The 20,398-nt window shown below is 40.2% G+C and overlaps 1 long non-coding RNA gene across 1 annotated transcript; it reads left to right on the top strand.

Moving 5' to 3' along the window:
• The first annotated feature begins 446 nt into the window (after positions 1–446).
• On the top strand, positions 447–4,622 carry LOC147426670 (uncharacterized). Its single transcript, XR_015186199.1, has 3 exons — positions 447–593; positions 1,919–2,015; positions 4,328–4,622. It is a non-coding gene; the product is annotated as an uncharacterized LOC147426670 (long non-coding RNA).
• The last annotated feature ends 15,776 nt before the right edge of the window (positions 4,623–20,398 follow it).

Genomic DNA, 20,398 nt, shown 5'->3' with positions numbered 1-20,398 from the left:
CACAAGAAGATTTAGAAATTTTCTCATGTAGGAATACGGAGTCTTTTCCACTGTTTTTCATACAATGAATAACATCATGAGCTTCTGTGAGGGAGGCACCGCACACCTAGCTAGGTACGATTGGGGCCGACGGTCCCTGACTCCAATCATACCTAGCTAGGTGTGCAGTGCCTCCCTCACAAAAGCTCCCTCACAGAAGCTCATGATGTTGAGGTAAGTCACAATGTGGGAATTATTGTGAGAATTTGTCCAAAACTTCGTATATATAGGCCTTTTTGTTGCTGGCAAAAAGCTTTTGTTTGTGTGGAAAAAATGTTGCGTGTGAAAAGCGGCGGAAGAGACGTAATTTTTGACCGAGAGGGCAAGGCAACTTTGCGCGTGAGGGGATAACAATTGCCGAGTAAGAATTACATGCATGCATGACGTTGCGTTTTATTCTTTCATTTCTTATAAATAAAGAGACCATCACCACCTACACACATACCCGTAACTCCACCCACTCCCACAGATTCTCTCTCTCTCTCACACACACACACACACAGAGTCGAACATGACCAGCAATGGAAACCTTCCAATTGGGTACCCGCCTCCTGGTAAGCACCCCTTAATTAATGTCTTAAACTAATTCACACGAGGTTTTGGACAAATTCTCACAATAATTTGACTTACCACAACATCATGAGCTTTTGTGAGGGAGGTCCCGCATACCTAGCTAGCTGCGATTGGGGGCAACGGACCGCTCGCCCACCGGTGGAGGGGTCGGCAGTCCGCTGCCCGGAATCGCAGCCTCCCGAGCGGAAGCTCATGATGTTATCCATTGGTCCGCTGCCCCCAATCGCAGCTAGCTAGGTATGCGGAGCCTCCCGAGCGGAAGCTCATGACGTTATCCACCGTATGAAGCTCACTGAGCCTCCCGAGCGGAAGCTCACGGGGCCGGCGGTCTGCTGCCCCCAATCGCAGCTAGCTAGGTATGTGGAGCATCCCGAGCGAAAGCTAATCATGATGTTATGAAACACAGTGAGAAAAACTCCATATTCCTATACGAGAAAATTTCTAAATCTTCTTGTGTATATATAAGGCTTAAGTTAGTGGATAGCTTGTCTCCTTTATTACTATGCTTAATCCAAGTTTAATCTAAGGTCGTGCAACTTACTCTTAGTCTACTCAGTATCTTTATATGTTGTAAGGTTACGCCTAGTTCTCTACTACTATTTCTATAATGTAATGTTTCTCTAAGGGCAATCTAATTAAGATCAGGTTACCCCTGTCTTTCCATATTTTATGTACTGTTGTAGGTTGCGGCCTTCGATAATTAGTGTAAGGTATCATTAAGGTAATTAGTCTAAGATTAATATACTAAGTAAAGTAATTAGTCTAAGGTTTCATTAAGGTAACGAGTCTAAGATTAGTGTAAATTCTTAAGGGACTTAGTCTAAGGTTAAGGTCAGGGTTGCTCATATCACAAGAAGATTTTCTCATGTAGGAAAACGGAGTCTTTTCCAGTGTTTTTTATACAATGAATAACATCATGAGCATCTGCTCGAGAGGCACCGCATACCTAACTAGGTACGATTGGGGCCAAGAGACCACCGGCCCCCCACCGGGCCGGCGGTCCCCTACCCCCAATCATACCTAGCTAGGTATGCGGTGCCTCCCTCACATAAGCTCATGATGTTGAGGTAAGTCACAATGTGGGAATTATTGTGAGAATTTGTTCAAAACTTCTTGTGGTACAGACTAAATTAATTAGTCTAGAGTTTCTTTAGCTAGTCTAGGTATCATTAAGGTAATGATTCTAAGGTTAGTGTAAACCATTAAGGTTATATTAGTATTGTAAGTGTTGCTCATGTCATTTGATAGACTAAGGTGATTAGTCTAAAGTTACTCTAAGTCAATATTTTATGTGTTCTGATGTCAGGGTACCAAGGCCCAATTCCTCCTGATAAAGTCATGCCACCTCCCTACAATTCCACCCAGCCTCGCTCGAGAGGTTCCGGTTCCTTCCTCGAAGGCTGGTATGTCTTTGGAGCTTCATGTAAAGAACCTATGTCACCATTAAGTTTCTCTTCAGAAAGGTTGTTGCAATAAGTCTTGAAGAAAACCTAGGTCTATTGTCATCCCACCTACAAGTTTTGAACTTTACCTCTAAATTTAAATATTTGAAAGTTAGAAAATCCTACGATAATTAATGAAATTTAGTGTGAAAACCTTCAAATATAGTGAGTTTACCTCTAAAATTTTTCATTTGTAGGTTTTCTGAGTGTTTAGAAAAAGGTTTATTTTGAGCATTGTCGGTAGTAAGTTACTTAATTTATTTGCAGTAGCCAGTTTGGACCACCAGTATATATAGAAATATCCTCATGGCAAAACCCAACATACAAAAATATGAAGGATTAAGTTAGCTGATTTATTTTGGTTGAGCACCCGTCGTCCTTGACCCGGGTTATAAATTCGAGTGTGGCCAAGCGATCCTAATAGGGCTAACGGCTTGTGCTGCTACAAAAAAAATTTAGCTGATTTATTTTGGTTCAATATCATGAGCTTCAAAATACTTAGCCCATTGCTACCACCCAACTTAATCATAGTAAGCTCCATTACTTCATTTCTAAACTAAATTGACAACTCGCTTATATACCAATTTCTTACTTCCTCTGAGTCACTCTCACACAAGAAGTTTTGGACAAATTCTCACAATAATTCCCACATTGTGACTTATCTCAACATCATGAGCTTCTCTGAGGGAGGCACTGCGCCATACCTAGCTAGGTATGCGGTGGCTCTCGAGCAGAAGTTCATGATGTTATGCATTGCATGAAAACCACTGAAAAAGACTCTGTTTTCCTACATGAGAAAATTTCTAAGTCTTCTTGTGTTATGAGTAAGTTCAATCGTTTAGGGAACCCCCTATATCATTATAGCCATATTTTATCATTTTGTAACCATAATTCTAACTTGCTATGATGATACTTTTATTCCATGTAAACCTAGTATGTGTTAGTATGTGTGCCCAATCTTTGTAAGCAGCTCACATTACCTGGAATCTGAGGAGATGCTGTGATGCGTACGAAGGAAAAAAAAGGGAATGGTGAACGTGGAGGAGGGAGGGGGAGAGAGAGGAGTGGAGTGACATTAGTATGGCGGCGGACGGTGATTTATTTTAAATTCTGTGTAGGCTAGCACTGACGCGCCGAATGTTTGTGTCTCTCTCTCTCTCTCTCTCTCTCTCTCTCTCTCTCACAGACGCGGACACAGACGCGATAACAAGGCTCGAAGCAGATGCGAGAGATGGAGCTCTGAGTGCGGACAGACGTGAGAGGCGATGGCAGGGGGTCATCTCAATCTCAGCTGAGGTTGGTCGTGGCAAGCCTCGGAGATAAGATTGCAAGGCTCTCCTCCTAGCGAATATAGGTGCAGAAGCAGCTCTGTCCAAGAACGTAAGGCTTGGTTAGGGGAGGCGAACCTGGTTTGCGAGCGCGACAAGGAGAGATGAAGGGCTGAGTACAGGCAGACGTAAGAGGGGGTGGGAGGGGGTCCGCTCAGCAAAGGGAGGCAAAGTGGGGGAGGACCCAGCGATGGATTTTGTGAAGGCAAAAGGCCAGGGGATGGCGCGTGGAGCATTGAGGGCGCAGTTCTCTCAGTCTATTCGCAAGCGGGGACGCGCAGAGAGCCGAGAGTTGGGCGATGCAGGCCGTTTCAATTTCGTCGATGGCAGGGGTAGAGGGTGGCCATGCTGCTTGCATCGCAGTGCTTGGGAGGGACGGAGACCAACAGCGAGTACTTGGAAATAACCGTGTTTATGAATTAGTGTTGTTTTCTCTTAATTAGATATTGAAAGAAAATAAAAGAAGAAAAAAGAAACATTTAGTGGAGAGCCATATTCCAAATAGTGAATTTATTTCAAAGTGCTACTTTATCTAAAATTTAACCTATCCAGTATATCACAATTGTATTTAATAGAAACATTTTCGCCAACTTTATCATATGCTAGATCACTTTATTTAAAATCTAATCCATCTGCTATATCACACTTTTATTGAATAAAACCATTTCCACCAATTTTATAATATGCTTATATCGATCTCTTACAAGGCTAGAAATTTTAGTTTTTTTTTTGGATTACTTTGACTGGCCATTTTTTTGCATATCAAAATCAATTAAGTATCTATACTATAAAGGACCATTAAGGTATACTTAACAAATTAGTAGAATTGAATCTCTGTTTAACTCAAAATTTCCATATAGCTTGCTAAGGAAATACTCTGCCACTATAAGTTGTGTGCATTGATTTATCAATTGTCTATCTAACTATGATATTTGGATTTTGTAGCTTAGCTGCACTTTGTTGTTGCTGCTTGTTGGAGACTTGCTGTGGAATATGCTAAGATGGAAACAGTATTGCATCCCTTCTTTCCCAAGTATTGTTTCATGGACCTAGCTTTACATGTACTCTGTACTAAAGATCTGTTTTATCACCACATTCCTTCTTGTGATCTAAGTTTGAGACTCGAGTTGTACTGTCACAACTGCTACCGCACCATAGCCCGTTTTGGCACTAATTTTCTTCCTTTAGCTCAACTCATGTAAATATCATGGCATATTTAAGAAGAGAAGATTTTTTGTTAGATTGTGAGTTCTAGTGCCTAAACATTTTCATATTCAAAGATAGATCAAATCACATGAAATAAATAAGAAATTAGCATGTTGCAACGAGCACAAAAGTAGACCCTTTAAAGCTAAAAAATTGTTTTTAAAAGAGTGAAGAGAGGTGCATGATATAAGTTTGGGTCTCTTTTTAAAAGTTCAAACATGCTCATTGTATGTCATACATAATCATGTAATGATATTGCATGTAAAGAACTGACAGAGCTTGTAAAAGACTCAAAGATAGGTTTATGATATAATAATTGGTTTCTTTCTGAAATACAAGCATGCTCACATGTATGGCAATTCTCAACGATATTAGGTCAACATAATCACGACCAATTTATGGTTGAATGCAAAGAAGCTCACTAGATTTAATATTGTAGTCCTTGTGAGAAGGGCAAAGAAGCTGAGTATGCCAAGAAGCTGAGTAGCAACAAAAAAGTGACCAAAAAGCTACTCCGGTAGTCATATATTCTAATGTCCATTGGTGATCTTATTAAGAAACTCATGGGCTTGGGCTGCTAAATATATAGGCATATTTTCAAAATCACTTCTCTGTGAGTTTTTCTCGATCATAGTACATTTCTTTTCAATTCAATTTGTCATTTTGTTTTGCAATACTTCAAATGATGCCCCTCTATAAATTGAAAATTTCAACATTAAACTTTACCTTTGCTTGTACTCAAGTGATACTCATATATATTCTATGGTGACTTTATTGATGGGCTCTGCAAGCCCTTCAAACAAAAATAAATACCGTGAAGCCCAACAAAGTAGTATAGTAGTAATCCATCCCTAGAATCCATTGTGTAGGTGAAACACACACACACACACACACACACACACACACACACACACACACACACACACACACACACACACACACACACAAAAGAAGTTGAAATTAATTACGGAACTTGAAGTATAATCAAATGTCTAGGTTTCTTTATATTAGTATTTTTCTAATTTTCTTAAGCTTGTCATGCTTCTACCAATGTGCCTTTTGGTTTAGGCTTCACTATATTGCAGGATCATCATCATTCTAAGCCAAAGAATAGCATATTTATCTGTACAAATGCTTTGAAACCAAAAATTCCCACATGGTCGTATGTTTGGTTGGTTGCATTTTTGCAAAGACTTGGAATCAACTAGAAATAAGTGTATACTTCTTGCTATTGAAAATTTGGCACAAGATCCTACCGTTAAGTTGGTTGTGCATTCTTAAAGTAGATAGGCATATCATTTTGGAAGTATATGATTGTGCTTTTTCTTCCACATGCACCCGCATGGGGTGGGGGGGAGGCGGTGTGGTGGTGGTGGTGTTCGCTTATAAGAAATAACCTATATTGCATCCCTGGTGACTCCAAGTTGTCCTAATCACCTGATTGCACTGTGATTTTGAAAAAAAAGACTTTGGTACATGCTCATTGTCAAAATTTGAATGTGTTGCAGTGCCTATATTCATTAAATCTTAATTTCTACTTGATGCATACTTAAGCTCATCACTTTTCTATATTATCAAGAACAACTTCAATCCATTCTTTGCAAGATATCAAACTTAGAAATCGTAACAAGCAATAAAAGTATTTCTTTGGTAGTCTTTTATTTTTGGCCTGCCCAAAGGGAAAATGCTAAGAGTGGCCTTCTCTCTTTTTTTTTGTTGCTAAAATTAGTTATAAAAAATTGGCATGATTTTTTTATTGTAGAGGGATATCTCATGGTGTAATGGTACAAAATAATGAAAACAGCATAACACATGCCATAAAATGACAGATCCACATACCTGGCAAGTTGCATAAATACATAATCAAAGCTATATCCAAGGATTTTAATTACGCAATGACACATTTTATTAAATGTTAATTATTGTTGTTATTATCATTATTTTTTTCATGTTAATAACATATCTAATGTCATGACTTACGAAAACCGGTAGAAAACGTAGAACCGGCGGGACAACCAACAATCCCGACAGGCCCGGCGGGTTTATGATGAAACCCGGTGGGACAAGCAAGAATCCCGCCGGACCCGTCATGTACCCCCTCCATATTTGGCGGCTCTATATAATCCTGTAGTAGACATCACATCACATCACCTCTTCCTCTAAATTTGGTCATCCTTTAAAATTTAGAAGAAAAACTAAAGGTAAAAAAATGAAGTCTTTAAAAAAAATTAAAACTTAATGTAACTATGATCATGGATCATTAGTTCTTTTTTGGACTGAACTGATTCTTGAAAGGAGATAGAAAGGTGAATCTTTGGGTCGGTATCTCTACATTTGGGATGGACTAATCTCATGTTTAGTTTACTGTTATATTTGCTAAATTGATTAGAACTTCTATCATTGGTCATTAGTTCTTTTTTGGACTGAACTGATTCTTGAAAAGAGATAGAAAGGTGAATCTTTGGGTCGATATCTCTACTTTTGGGATGGACTAATCACATGTTTGATTCACCGTTGTATTTGCTTGCTATTCCGATTAGAGCTCCAATCATGGGTCATTAGTTCTTTTTTGGACTGGACTGATTCATGAAAGGAGGTAGAAAGGTGAATCTTTGGGTCGATATCTCTACTTTTGGGATGGACTGATCACATGTTTGATTCATCGCTGTATTTGCTTGCTATTCCGATTAGAGCTCCAATCATGGGTCATTAGTTCTTTTTTGGACTGGACTGATTCATGAAAAGAGGTAGGAAGGTGAATCTTTGGATCGATATCTCTACTTTTGGGATGGACTAATCACATGTTTGATTCACCGCTGTATTTTCTTGCTATTTCGATTAGAGCTCCAATCATGGATCATTAGTTCTTTTTTGGACTAGACTGATTCATGAAAGGGGTAGGAAGGTGATGAATCTTTGGGTCGATATCTCTACTTTTGGGATGGACTGATCACATATTTGATTCACCATTGTATTTGCTTGCTCATGTTTGAGTAGATTGAGGTTTATTCTCTTCAGACTTCACTACTACGCTTGTGTGTGATATTGATTATAATATTAATGTTTGGTTTGAATAATACTTGAAAGAAGAGATAGCATACTGAGCTATGTTTATTGGTATTGCAGGCATCCAATAAGTATGTATTCCACATGGAATGTGAGCGGTGATGTTGGTGTCTCAAGCCTGGCTTTCTTGAGGAGACCTCCTACCTCGATGCTAGGTCCTGCTTCGCAGGGCACCACTTCGCAGGGCAAGCGAAAGGCAGGTGGAAAAATTCCAGGACCCGAGTGGAATTTTGCCACAAATTTAAATAAGTATCAAGATTGGAAATGTAACTTTTGTGGCGAAGAGAAATCTGGAGGAGCACCAGGAATAAGGGATCATTTGCTAGGTGGCAATACCAGAATCCAAAGAGGAAAGTGCAAGGGCTTAGGTGCAGAAGAAGCAGCTATGCGCTTAAAAGCTTTAATTGGTAAGCTAATTTCCACGAGCAAAAGATCAAAACTCTCTACTTTCAACCATCACACCCTGGTATCGATAAGATCAAACTAGTATGAGGGATCATTGGGTGTAACGCCCACCAATGGAAGCACTCAAAGCAGGGAACCAACTTCTCATATCGATGGAACTACACCTCCAAACCATGGATCTCCTGACTTTCAGGTAGGATCGTCAAAAAGTAGACAGGTTAGCTTGCAGACGAGCTTCAAAACACTTGCCTTAGAAGAAGCACAACTTGCTCTAGCTAAAGCCGTCTATTTCACTGGGGGATCATTGGCCATTGTCACCCGTGATGCATGGAAGTCATCTTGGAAACGCATTGGGGAGTATGGTGCTGGATTTACCCCTCCAACATATCACCATATGAGAAACCAACTGTTGGATAAATGTTACACAAGCACACAACAGGATATTCAAAGGGTAATATTAAATGCAACAGAACAATCTTGATACACCATAGTTAGTGATGGTTGGTCCAACGTTCAAAGGCGGCCATTGATCAACATCATTCTTGTATGTCCTCGTGGTGAATGTTTTATCAAAGCTGTGGATAGCTCTGGTCAAATAAAGTCTGGCAGTTTTATAACTGACATCATTGGCGACGCAGTTGAGGAACTTGGAAAAGAAAATGTTATACAAGTAATCATGGATAATGCCAAAAATTGCAGGGTTGCAGATAGGATACTTGAAAGTCTCTTCTCTCACCTATATAGTGCTGGTTGCAGTACACACAGCTTGAACTTGGTATTGCAAGATTGGTACAAGAGGGAGGACACAGAGTGGTTCAAATGGATAGTAGACAATGCTCGCTTAATAGTCAAGTTTGTTTTGAAGCGACAGAGGGTTCTTGACATGTACCGTCAGAGGATGTCTACTATGTTAAAACTGCCGTGCGAAACTAGATTTTGCACCAACTACTATACGATAGAATCACTAATAAAAAATAAGAATGCTGTGATGGAGACATTTGTTTGTGCCACTTTTTCAGAATGGGAGCCCGGTCAAAGGGAGAAGATAAAAAGCAAAATAGGGGTGATTAGAGATCTACTAGCTGATCGCCACTTCTGGGATGATGTGGTGGATGTGCACAATGTCATGATGCCAATTATGCTCGCATTACGCCAACTGGATTCTGCCTTGCCTAACATAGGTAAGGTGTGGATGGCTTGGTGGACTGTTCAAGAAAGCCTTGCAAATCCAGAGGAGCCCCAGGAGCCAATTGTGAAGCCTTGGAAGGCACCATTCACTCAAAAGAGGAGATAAATTTTGAGAAAGTATGTGCATGGTCGATGGGTTGGAGCACATAGTCCACTACACAGCGTTGCTTTCTTATTGGATCCAGAGTATTGGGCAATGGAAATAGAAAAACTTGATGAGGAGGTGCTTCCACTTCCAATCCATGCCTTAGATTGTCCCAACTCTATCTTACGGGTGGATCAGCCACACGCAACTCCTCTTCAAATGCTTTGGACCAAACTCGTGCATCACTCTTCAAACAGATTTGGAGAAGACGTAGCATCTGCGCAGGGTCATGAATTTGGTTGCTAATGCAGGCAACCTCCATCTTTTCCAAAAAGTCCTCCACATCTTCATCACTTCTTCCATGAAACTCCTGATAAGAGAAATCCATGGCTACCCAAGTTACGATGCTTTGAGAATCCCTTTGAACACACGTGCAAGAACCCAAAAATTTTCACTACCCAATCCCCAGAAACATCAATGTAGCTCAACTTTAGATGAGGACAAACACATGCACATCAAATGAGTTTTCATAGCTCATCATCGGAATTACAACAGGCAAAGGACATTCCAGTATCTCTCTTAATCTTCTTGGCCCGAACATAAAGACTATGCGCTGCTGGAAAAACATCTTCCTGGACACATGAACATTTATCTGGATTCTTTGAGTTAAATGAAAAGCAGTGAATTGAGGGCCATTTTGATCATCCATTAAAGCCAACCATGCAGCTCCCAAGAAGGCACACCTGACTTATCCTCTGATTTTGCCAAAATTTCAGCAGCATAACCGCATAAATGGCTCAAAAGACTAAAAAACTAGCCATCATAACTTGAAAAAATTTTGACAGAAAAGGGTGCTCCAGCTACCTGTATCACCGAAAGGATCTCCACATTTGAGAATCCCCCAGCTCAATAAAACCTCACTCTATCGACCCTCACACGAAGGCTAGTGCAAATCGCGTATAGTCAAGTCTCAGAAATGACTATTTTCTAGACCAAGTCTCAGAAATAGCTGGGAATGCCAAATAAAACCAAATATGGCTCCACAAAGGCGTACAATGGTAGTTTCCACAAGTAACATACAATCCAGCAGACAATGCGCTCAAACAGGCGCCAAGTGATGCATACCCACAACAACTGCAAGTGACATCACTGCTAGTATATCACTGTACTCCAGCTACCTGTACCTGTGTGAATCACCTGTACTTGTACCTGTAACCTGTAACCTATAATCTGTAATCTCCAACTTGCAACCTGTAATCCCGAATCTCGAAGCTTGAAGCTCGAAGCAGAAGGTACTCGAAGAAGATCCTCCATGGGGGCGCCAAAAGAATGTGAGCGGGATGAAAACACACACAACGCCTCTATAATGACCCGACACACACTCTTGGAATGATACACACACACACTATGGGGCACCACTCGGCTTACACAACACACCTGGCCGAGACAGGGAACACACCTCTAGAGTGAGAGGAGAGAGACTATCCCCTTGCCCACTCCACACACACACACACACACACACACACACTCAAAAAACTCAGCTCAAAAGAGGAGAATTTCTGATGTTTAGATACAATTGAGCTTGGGCCAACACCAATGGGGCAAATAGCTCATACAATATGGGTAAAATATGCCAGGTACAATCACAAATAGGAGCAGAAGCTTTGCTCATAGGAGAAACTTACACAGCCAAAACAGTAGAAAAACAGTGAGGAATTTGGTAAAATGGACAGCGCCATTGCGTCCGGAACGGCCCAAAACCCCAGTCTACAATGTCAAAGTGCTCAAATCCGACCTCGAATGAGGAGTTTACGGCCAAAACACGCTCTAAAAACCCCAAAAACACACCTGCGACTGTTCCTCTTCTCTTCTCCACGTTTTTTCTGGTCTTCTCTCAGTATTTTCAGTTCCCACACTTAGCTTTATTAGCTGGGCACCCTTGGCCTTTTAGATGACCTCAAACGGACCCCGAACAGGCCAAAAACTGACCTCGCAGTGCATAGTTGTCACCTTTTTGCATCATCCGTACACCTCGCACTCATTTCTTTTCAATAATGCGTCTCGCAACCATGTGAAGTGGCCCCAAAAAGTGGTCCTAATGATGAACTTTCTGCATAAATCTCACAAGAAAAAACCCACATTGTGTCCGTACTTCTCCACGTGCAAGTATTGACCCCGTTCGACCTCCTGACGCCACTAGATGCCATCTGACGCACCTGCTTACCTCATGTTGTCGGCCCGCGGATAGCTTCCTCGAGAAGTTTTACGCGCTAACAACTCCTCTTTATTATAGAAAAAACACAGTGGTACTGGTAATAGTGAAAATCGATGCACTATGTACACCCTATCCTACCTGTACACATGTGGGCCCCACGTAACTACCTGGCTCTGAAAAATGGGCAATTCTTTATTTGATGCACCATGCATGTATATGTACATATGCGCAATCCCTTGCTCCAAAAAACTCCATGATAATCAATTGCTATAAGAGTAACCACCATTTTACGATAATCAATTGCTATAATTTTAACCAACATTTTATGACAATCAATTGATATTAGAATAACCACCATCTTATGACAATCAATTGATATAAGAGTAACCACCATTTTTTAAATCAATGAATGACAATCAGTGATTCCACGTGGCTTATTGCTTGAAACTTAAGAGAAAAAACAAAACTCATAGAAAATTTGTGTCTATTGAGATATCACAAAGTGTTTTTATTACTCATACATCATCCATGGCGCATAAAACCCAATTTTTAAAAGTGCTTTTATAAGTCAAAATTCTCAGAAAACCCTGCTTCATAAAGTACATCATATATCCATAAAAAAAAGGCTACACTCATTTCAGAGGGAGGGCGTAAGCATCGTTCTGGCTGGGCTTCAAATCTTTCTAATTCTTCGTCCAAAAGTGCCAAGGTCTTTCTGTCTGTGGATTTCTTCCTCACCCAACCTTCCACAACAATCCTAGATATGGCTTGTACCTCCACTGAAACCTTATGTTTGAACCAATATGTGCTGTAGTAGTCAGAGAACTCTCCACAAACTTACAAAATTGCCATATCACCCATCCTATGGCATACACATCTGTGGCCTTGGTCCATGGGCACGGGTGATTTCCATCTAGTAACTCAAGAGCTCGCCAAGGATGAAGCTTTTGCCAGTTTTCATAGGTATTGTTGGTCTTTTGTGTCTCTAAGCCAACACGCAGAGCCAATCCCCAATCAATTATTCCAATACGGGGAGTGAGATCCTTGGTAAAGTCCAACATGATGTTCCATGGATGGAGATCATTGTGGATCACTCCCTCGTCATGTGTGAATCGCAATGCCTTCACCAAGGCATGGATCAACGAGGGAGCATGATTGCACATGCTCTTGATATGTGTTTTCTTGTCTTCAGAGTGCTGCTCCCATTTAAAGTCTTCAGGGATCTTTCCTTTCCCCTCTTGATGCGCTACAAGCATCGTGAAAGAGCCATGTGGAAGGGGCACTGTCTCCATAAGATCACCTAAAGTTCCCCCATTGAAGTAGGGGAATATCAGAAACCATGGCAACGCTACAGAGTGGGCAATACTCCTCACAATCCCTCTATGGTTGAGATCTACCCCACTTTCTGATGTAAAGCTTTTCCACTGGCCTGTCCTTTGAACTCCTTGGCACAATAAGTATTCGTTGCAAGAAGGAACCTGATCCCTTTGATTTGAACTTGCCACCCTGTGCCATAAGCCCCTGACCCAAGTTTCTTGATCTTCTTAATGGAATTATTTGGAATTCCCAGAGTCATACTACATTTAGAATTGTATATACTGCTCTCCAAGTGACTGGCAGAAGCAGTAGAACCCGATGTTCCCTCAATGACAGCCTCCTCAATAAACAGTTCTCCAACTTGGCTGCTCCCCATAACTCTGGTGATAGCCATTCGCATTTTCTTGCTTAGGCCAAACTGTGTGTCTATGTGGGATGCTCGCCTTGACCTCTCCTTTTCAGCTCTCCATGCCATCTAGTGTTCCAATGCTCTAGCTTACCCTTGTCTACTTCTTGAGGGCATTCCTCTTTCAAATCAGAGGCCACCTTGGGCAAATTGCCCACCCAACTGCTCAGTAAGGAGATTATTGATTTGGTTGTTTTGTCTGGATATAACAACAACATTTTGCGGGCAATCTCACTGTATAATGATTGCAATCTAGACTCATCTGCAACAATCTGCGCTATATCGTCGGGATCTAGTGCATTGACGATCGTAATCAACAATTGTCTAATTTTCTTTTTGAACTCTATCATTGAAGTAGCAGAAGGATCCATTTTGCCTGCAATGGTATTATTGCAAACAACACATTTGTGAAATATAACTATGTGCCACTGCATTTGGATCTTTTCTACGTGAAAGAAAAAGTGCAGTATAGACCATAGATCTCGTACGCTTTTGCAGTGACACACCTAATCACAATTGCAACCATGTGCCAATGCCTCACCGTACGACAACTTACAAACAAATGCTCCTGTCATTCTAGCAGCAACACACCTAGTCGCAATTGCAACCATGTGCCGAAGCATGAATGACTGGGAGCAACATAAAACATAGTCACCCTACGCTTTTGCAATGAAACACCTAGCCGCAATTGCAACCATGTGCCAGTGCATCCACACACGGTGACTTCTTTCAAACAGATGCTTCTGTCATTCTAGCAGCAACACACCTAGTCGCAATTGCAACCATGTACCGAAGCATGAATGACTGGGAGCAACATAAAACATAGTCACCCTACGCTTTTGCAATGACACACCTAGCTGCAATTGCAACCATGTGCCAGTGCATCCACGCACGGTGAATTCTTTCAAACAGATGCTACCGTCAATCTAGTAGCAACATGCCTAGTCGCAATTGCAACCATGTGCCGAAGCATGAATGACGGGAAGCAACATAAAACATAGTCATCTTGCATTTTTGCAATGACACACTTAGCCGCAATTGCAACCATGTGCCAGTGCATCCACGCACGGTGACTTCTTTCAAACAGATGCTCCTGTCATTCTAGCAGCAACACACCTAGTCGCAATTGCAACCATGTGCCGAAGCATGAATGACTGGGAGCAACATAAAACATAATCATCCTACGCTTTTGCAATGACACACCTAGTCGCAATTGCAACCATGTGCCAGTGCATCCACGCAGGATGTCTTCTTTCAAGATTCAAGCATATGAAGCATTATGAAATTATGTGAGCACACATTCATGCATTAGATGCTACAGTCAATCTAGCAGCAACACACCTAGTCACAATTGCAACCATGTGCCGAAGCATGAATGACGGGAAGCAACATAAAACATAGTCATCTTGCGTTTTTGCAATGACACACCTAGCCTCAATTGCAACCATGTGCCAGTGCATCCACGCACGGTGACTTCTTTCAAACAGATGCTCCTGTCATTCTAGCAGCAACACACCTAGTCGCAATTGCAACCATGTGCCGAAGCATGAATGATGGGAAGCAACATAAAACATAGTCATCTTGCGTTTTTGCAATGACACACCTAGCCGCAATTGCAACCATGTGCCAGTGCATCCACGCACGGTGACTTCTTTCAAATAGATGCTACTGTCATTCTAGCAGCAACACACCTAGTCGCAATTGCAACCATGTGCCGAAGCATGAATGACTGGGAGCAATATAAAACATAATCATCATACGCTTTTGGAATGACACACCTAGCCGCAATTGCAACCATGTGCCAGTGCATCTACGTACGATGATTTGATAAAAGAAATTTTATACCTTTAAGTTTTAACGCAAAAAACTCAAAAAAACATCAATAAAATAAGGAAGGGTTTAAAAAATTACTGCTACACTGCTTTGAGAATGTGGAAAGCTGCCAGAAAGTTTGGTGAAGACTTTTCAATGTACTTCTTTTGTGAAAAAGACAAGCACTGGCGTCGCCTTTATATAGCCACGGCGGGCCCGGCGGGCCAACTTATTAGATCGGCAGGCTACGAGCCGGTCTCCAGGTCTCCTTGGAGGTCAAAAAAGATGAATGTCAATTAACATAATATTTGTTATTTTGCATTTCAGTTGTTATTAACCTGAAATTATAGTGTGATCACGTCATTTTGAAATCCCTGGCTATATCCATGAGCAGAGAGAGATAGGGAGCAAGAGAGAGCAGGGTAGCATGTGTCAATGCACTTCCTAGAGCGGAATGGTACACCAACACGGGAAGAGAGAAGAGAGGGGAGGAGAAAAGATGAACGTAAACACTTGGTGCAATCTCCCCTCGTACAAAAGTGAGCATTTTTATCTTGCTCCTATTTATTTATAGATTTCTAGAATGGTCAAAATGGACAAAAACTGCCCTGTCAAACATAATAATGATCAGGCTCATAAAGAGTAAAATTTTCATCAATTCCAAATCCAATTTCATAAACAATGTTGGCAACCCAATGATCATAAACCAGATCCAAATCCAAGTCCAATTCCAAATCCGAATCCAAATCACTTGTATTATACATATATCCAGATAACAAAATGATACTAGGGATAGTGGTGGCCATTCATTGTAGCATGATTTTGTGATTGGTGTTTCTTGAATTGACGGATCTACACCAATAAGATGTGCTGCCTAAATCAACAAATCTGCACTTGTGCTGCCTAAATTGACGGATCTGTACATATAACTTGTGTTTGTCGGTGTTTTGTCAAAATCAACAAACCTGTGCTTGTGCTATCTCAATCGTTGGATTTGCACTTAGTAATGATTATGTTGTTTGTTGGTGTGATGCCTAAATCGACAAATCTCTACTCGTGTTGTCTAAATTGGCAAACCTGCACATATAATTCGTGTTTCCTAAATCAACAAATCTAGACCGAGGTGAACATTTACACACTGACTAAATCGGTGAATCCGTGCGCACGTGACCAATGGACTAGACAAGACATAACAAAATACAAAACATTTGCCTGGTACCAAATTGGAGTAGGTCAAAATGTTGAAGTATGTACCAAATGTTGACAATCATCCCAAAAATCTTAATAGAAATGTCATGTAGTGCAAGTACAAGTACACAACTCAACAAGACGATGTAAATAAGAGAGCCCTTTCTTCTAAAGTAACAACCAAAATTGCTTGGGTGTGTCTTGGAGTTTCTCTAATATGATAGCATTGTACTTAGCTTTATCTGCAAGAGTGTGTCTGAAAAAAGGAACGAAAGATGATTTCTTATTTATATTTAACCGAAGATTTAATTATGCATTAAATATATTAACATTTAGGAAATGTTTAATTACAAAATGGATGAGAAGTTCGATTATCTTTAAGTAAAGGTGTTATGTGCCAGAAGAATATCAAAACGTTACACAAATTTGGAAAGTTGTTTGCAAAATTAGGCAGACATTAGATTTTGAGCTTGTATCTAAGTGCCATAGTAAGCTTAAATAATAACTCAGTATGCTTGATTTTGACAGCTATTAAAAAATACATCCTTAAATATGACCGACACTTACATGACTTTATACTTGGTAACAAGTCATAATAGTGATAATCAAAGCATGAAGCTAATCTACAAGGTTAACTAGACTCAAGAAAGACACAATTTAGACATGATAGTTAATGGCCACCTACTCAGATATGCTAAAAGTAGGATGTAGGATACAAAGGTGTTTGGTATCAAATTTTACATCACTGGAAAGATAGAGAAATTTTCTTATTATCAATGAAAAATTGTGTGCTAAGATGTATTCAAATTTTAATAATCAAGATATCGGTCATTACACATATTAAGGAGATTATGAGATGGTTCAAGTGCATAGTGACAAGCTTAAAACCTAGTTAGCATGAGATGCTCTGACCAACCAATATGGTAGCTTGTGAATGAGATTATTTGGTTGTTTCTTTTGTATTGATAACAATGATGGTAGTCTGTAGGTGGATGTCTTACAATTGTATCCTACTTTCACTCTGATAGACCATACATAGAGAGCCCTCCATGATGGAAATTGTTGGTAGGATGTTTCTCCCTAAGGTGGTGCAAATTATGTCAGTGCGGCTCTCTGAAGTGAACTTTCAAGATTTAATAAATAAAGGGGGATAAAGTTTTTTTAATCATTGTGGTTACTGGAAATTTATCCATTGTATTCTTTGCTTGTTTCATCATGCTTTGTACTAGATTGCAACATTAGAGTCATGTGAAGTTTGGTTTTGTAACCTAAGAATTGTTGTTCAACGGGAGAGGAAAGGGGTCATTGACGGTTGCAAAAACCATTACATTCCATGGGTCAAGGGCCTTACTTGCATAATTTGCACAGTGGGTTGCCGCTTCTTTATGGAGTGTGAGGATCTTCAGCTTCGACCAAGTCTGATCTGACTTGTCGCACTTCATTTACTAGACTGTGTGCTACAATGATCATGGAATCATACCGTCTAAATGATGCCTTCTCACTCTGGTACTCCTACACCTTTGAAGACTACTGAGGTGGTAGTTTATAAATCTTGCAATCCCCATACTGGTTGTTCTACTAGTTTCTTGGCCATATTCCCAATGATCTTTGCTGCAAGCTCATGCTATTCCTATCCCACTCATCCACTACCTTCTCCTTACCCTTCACCTCCCATACTGCTCCGTACTACTCCCACTTCTTGGTTTCAACAGTTTTCTTTTCCTCATTTTCATCTAGAATCTCTTCAATGATAACACCCTTGCCTCTGGTCACAACCCTGACTAGCACTAGTTTTGGTGCGTTTTGGTCAGGTACTTCTGGTTTCGCAACGTTTGGGCATTGGGCTCTACAAAGTGATCGTACTTTTTACACATATACCAGCTCAAGCTTTGTTTTTCAAAATCTCCTTAGCCCTTGTCTCTGCCTATACCTCCTTGGTACTTGCACCTACCAGTATCATTACTTGTGTTGGTCTCATTGTCCTTAGATCCACTGGCCCTATCTGCTTTTATAGCCTTAGGTTAGTCATCACAATCATTGACAGATCATTTTCTTTGTTGAAGTGATGAATTTTGATGCCACAATTGTTTCAAACATGACTATATGCTTTATAGTAGGTACATTGTGAACACCCATCATACCTATGATCTCTTGACATGGCACTTTGAGCACCAAATCTCCATCTTCTTAATTGAAGGTCTTCTCTTGGCTATTTCAACAATCTGTTTTGAAATTTCATCCAGTTTTCTGGTCCATGATCCCTTTTTATTTCCTTTGCCTTTGTCATTTGACTCACTCTAAGATGAACTAGAACTGGATTTTGAATCTTCAATTGAGGACTCGCTATCAATATAATGTCTCTTCTTGTGACCTTTCTCTTTCTTGGCTTGCTGCTCTAGTTTTACTGCCCTTCACACCAAATTATTGAACTTGGTGGTAGGTGTGGGTACTTCCTTTTCTCGTAATTTTTTACTTTTGAAGCCGTTCATAAACTAGGCTCTCATTTGTTTCTCTCAAGGAGGTTCTTGGAGTTGTCTGGTTACTTCTTTTATCTTTCTTATTGACAACTTTCCTTGTTTGCTCTTGTCTATCCTACATAGGATGTCCTCATCTCCTCTGTTGTTTGAATATTATAATAAAAAACCTTAATGAGCTTGTTGTATGGCCTGGGTTGGCAGCTGGCTAATGGTAATACCATTTCCTAGATGCCTCTTTGAGTTTCTAGGGAAAGTATTCCCCCCAGTCATCCTCATCATATCTTTGAATTCTACATATTGTTCAAGTGCTTGAATGTGGACATCAGGGTCATTCTTCTTACCTCCTTTGAAAACTTGAAAAGAAATTTTCAGATTAGTGGAGTGTTGAGTGTGACCGGTTCTTGTCTTTGGATCTCCTTTTACTGTAATGGTTTGTGTCAGATTTTAAGTCATTATCATTTTTAGTCTCAGACAATGTGACTTCTATCCTCTTCTTTGTTGGTTTGTGTCATGAATTATGACTTCTCATGCTGCCCTCGCTCTCATAAGTACGTTTTTGGATGTGCCGAGATCCATGACACTAGTTCCTTTGTTCTTCTTGCTCTGCTTGTTTGTGCTTGGAATGAGTTTAGTGTTGATAATCCCTCAATTCATTAGGTGTTCTTGGCCTTGGAGGTACATCCGTCTCGTTCACACCTTCCCTCTCAATCTCAGAGCCTTGCTCTGATTTTTTTCTAGATTTGACTGACACGGTCCGGATCATTCATGAATCTGGTAGCTAGCCTTCTCCCTTGTGCAACTCTTCTAGGTGGCATAACTGATGTTTGCTGATTCTAACACCAACTGGGAGTTAGTTAATCTATTAAGAGAAAATTAGCTCAAGCCACTTGATTGCCAAAATGGAATGAGCTTGACAATTTCAAACAACTATTCCACGTTGGTAATTAGAGCTAGTTCATATCAATATGAGACTTCAAATCACATGACACTAGATTGAAATACAAGATTGGAATTGGAAATGACAATGAACACTCGAATTAGAAAAGAGAATGAATACTAGAACTAGGAACTAAAATTGAAATTGTATATTCAAATCAATAGACAAGTACAATGATGAGTCAAGTAAGCTAAGTGTTGTGTAATTGAGATTACAAGAGCGTAATAGCTCTAGGATACAAGATACAAGGAATTAGCCTCCAAAAATTAATGGTCCCAAAAATGAATTAGTGAGCCTTATTTATACCTTACCAATTGGGCTTCTGACGGCAATGTACTGTACCAATTACTATGGTAACCATCTCTAAAAATTGCCAAGTCTAGTCGCCATGGCTAAGCAATCGTTCCCACCATCTACAACCTCATGCTAGCCAAATTTAGCAATATATGGGTAGATTATAGAGGTTTCATGCTCATATTTCTTAGGTGTATCACTTCATTTGTAGGCCTCGTGATTTTGTCACATGTTTCCATGATTTGGCACACAACCCACTTAAAGTGGTGTGTCATTGAAAGAGTATAAGTGTATGATTTGTCTTCTGCGCATGTTTGTTGCAATAGACACACTCTAAAGCTATTGTATTTTATTAACTATGTGATTTCTAAGTTAAAACATTTAGGATATACCTTTTGAGTTGCTACTAAAAACATTGCA

The sequence above is a fragment of the Adiantum capillus-veneris genome, chromosome 24 (genome assembly GCF_014529385.1).
Source record: "Adiantum capillus-veneris isolate H3 chromosome 24, ASM1452938v2, whole genome shotgun sequence".
Lineage (NCBI taxonomy): Eukaryota > Viridiplantae > Streptophyta > Polypodiopsida > Polypodiales > Pteridaceae > Adiantum > Adiantum capillus-veneris.
Note: the sequence above shows the minus strand (reverse complement) of the source record. Positions and strands in the feature narration are given on the sequence as shown.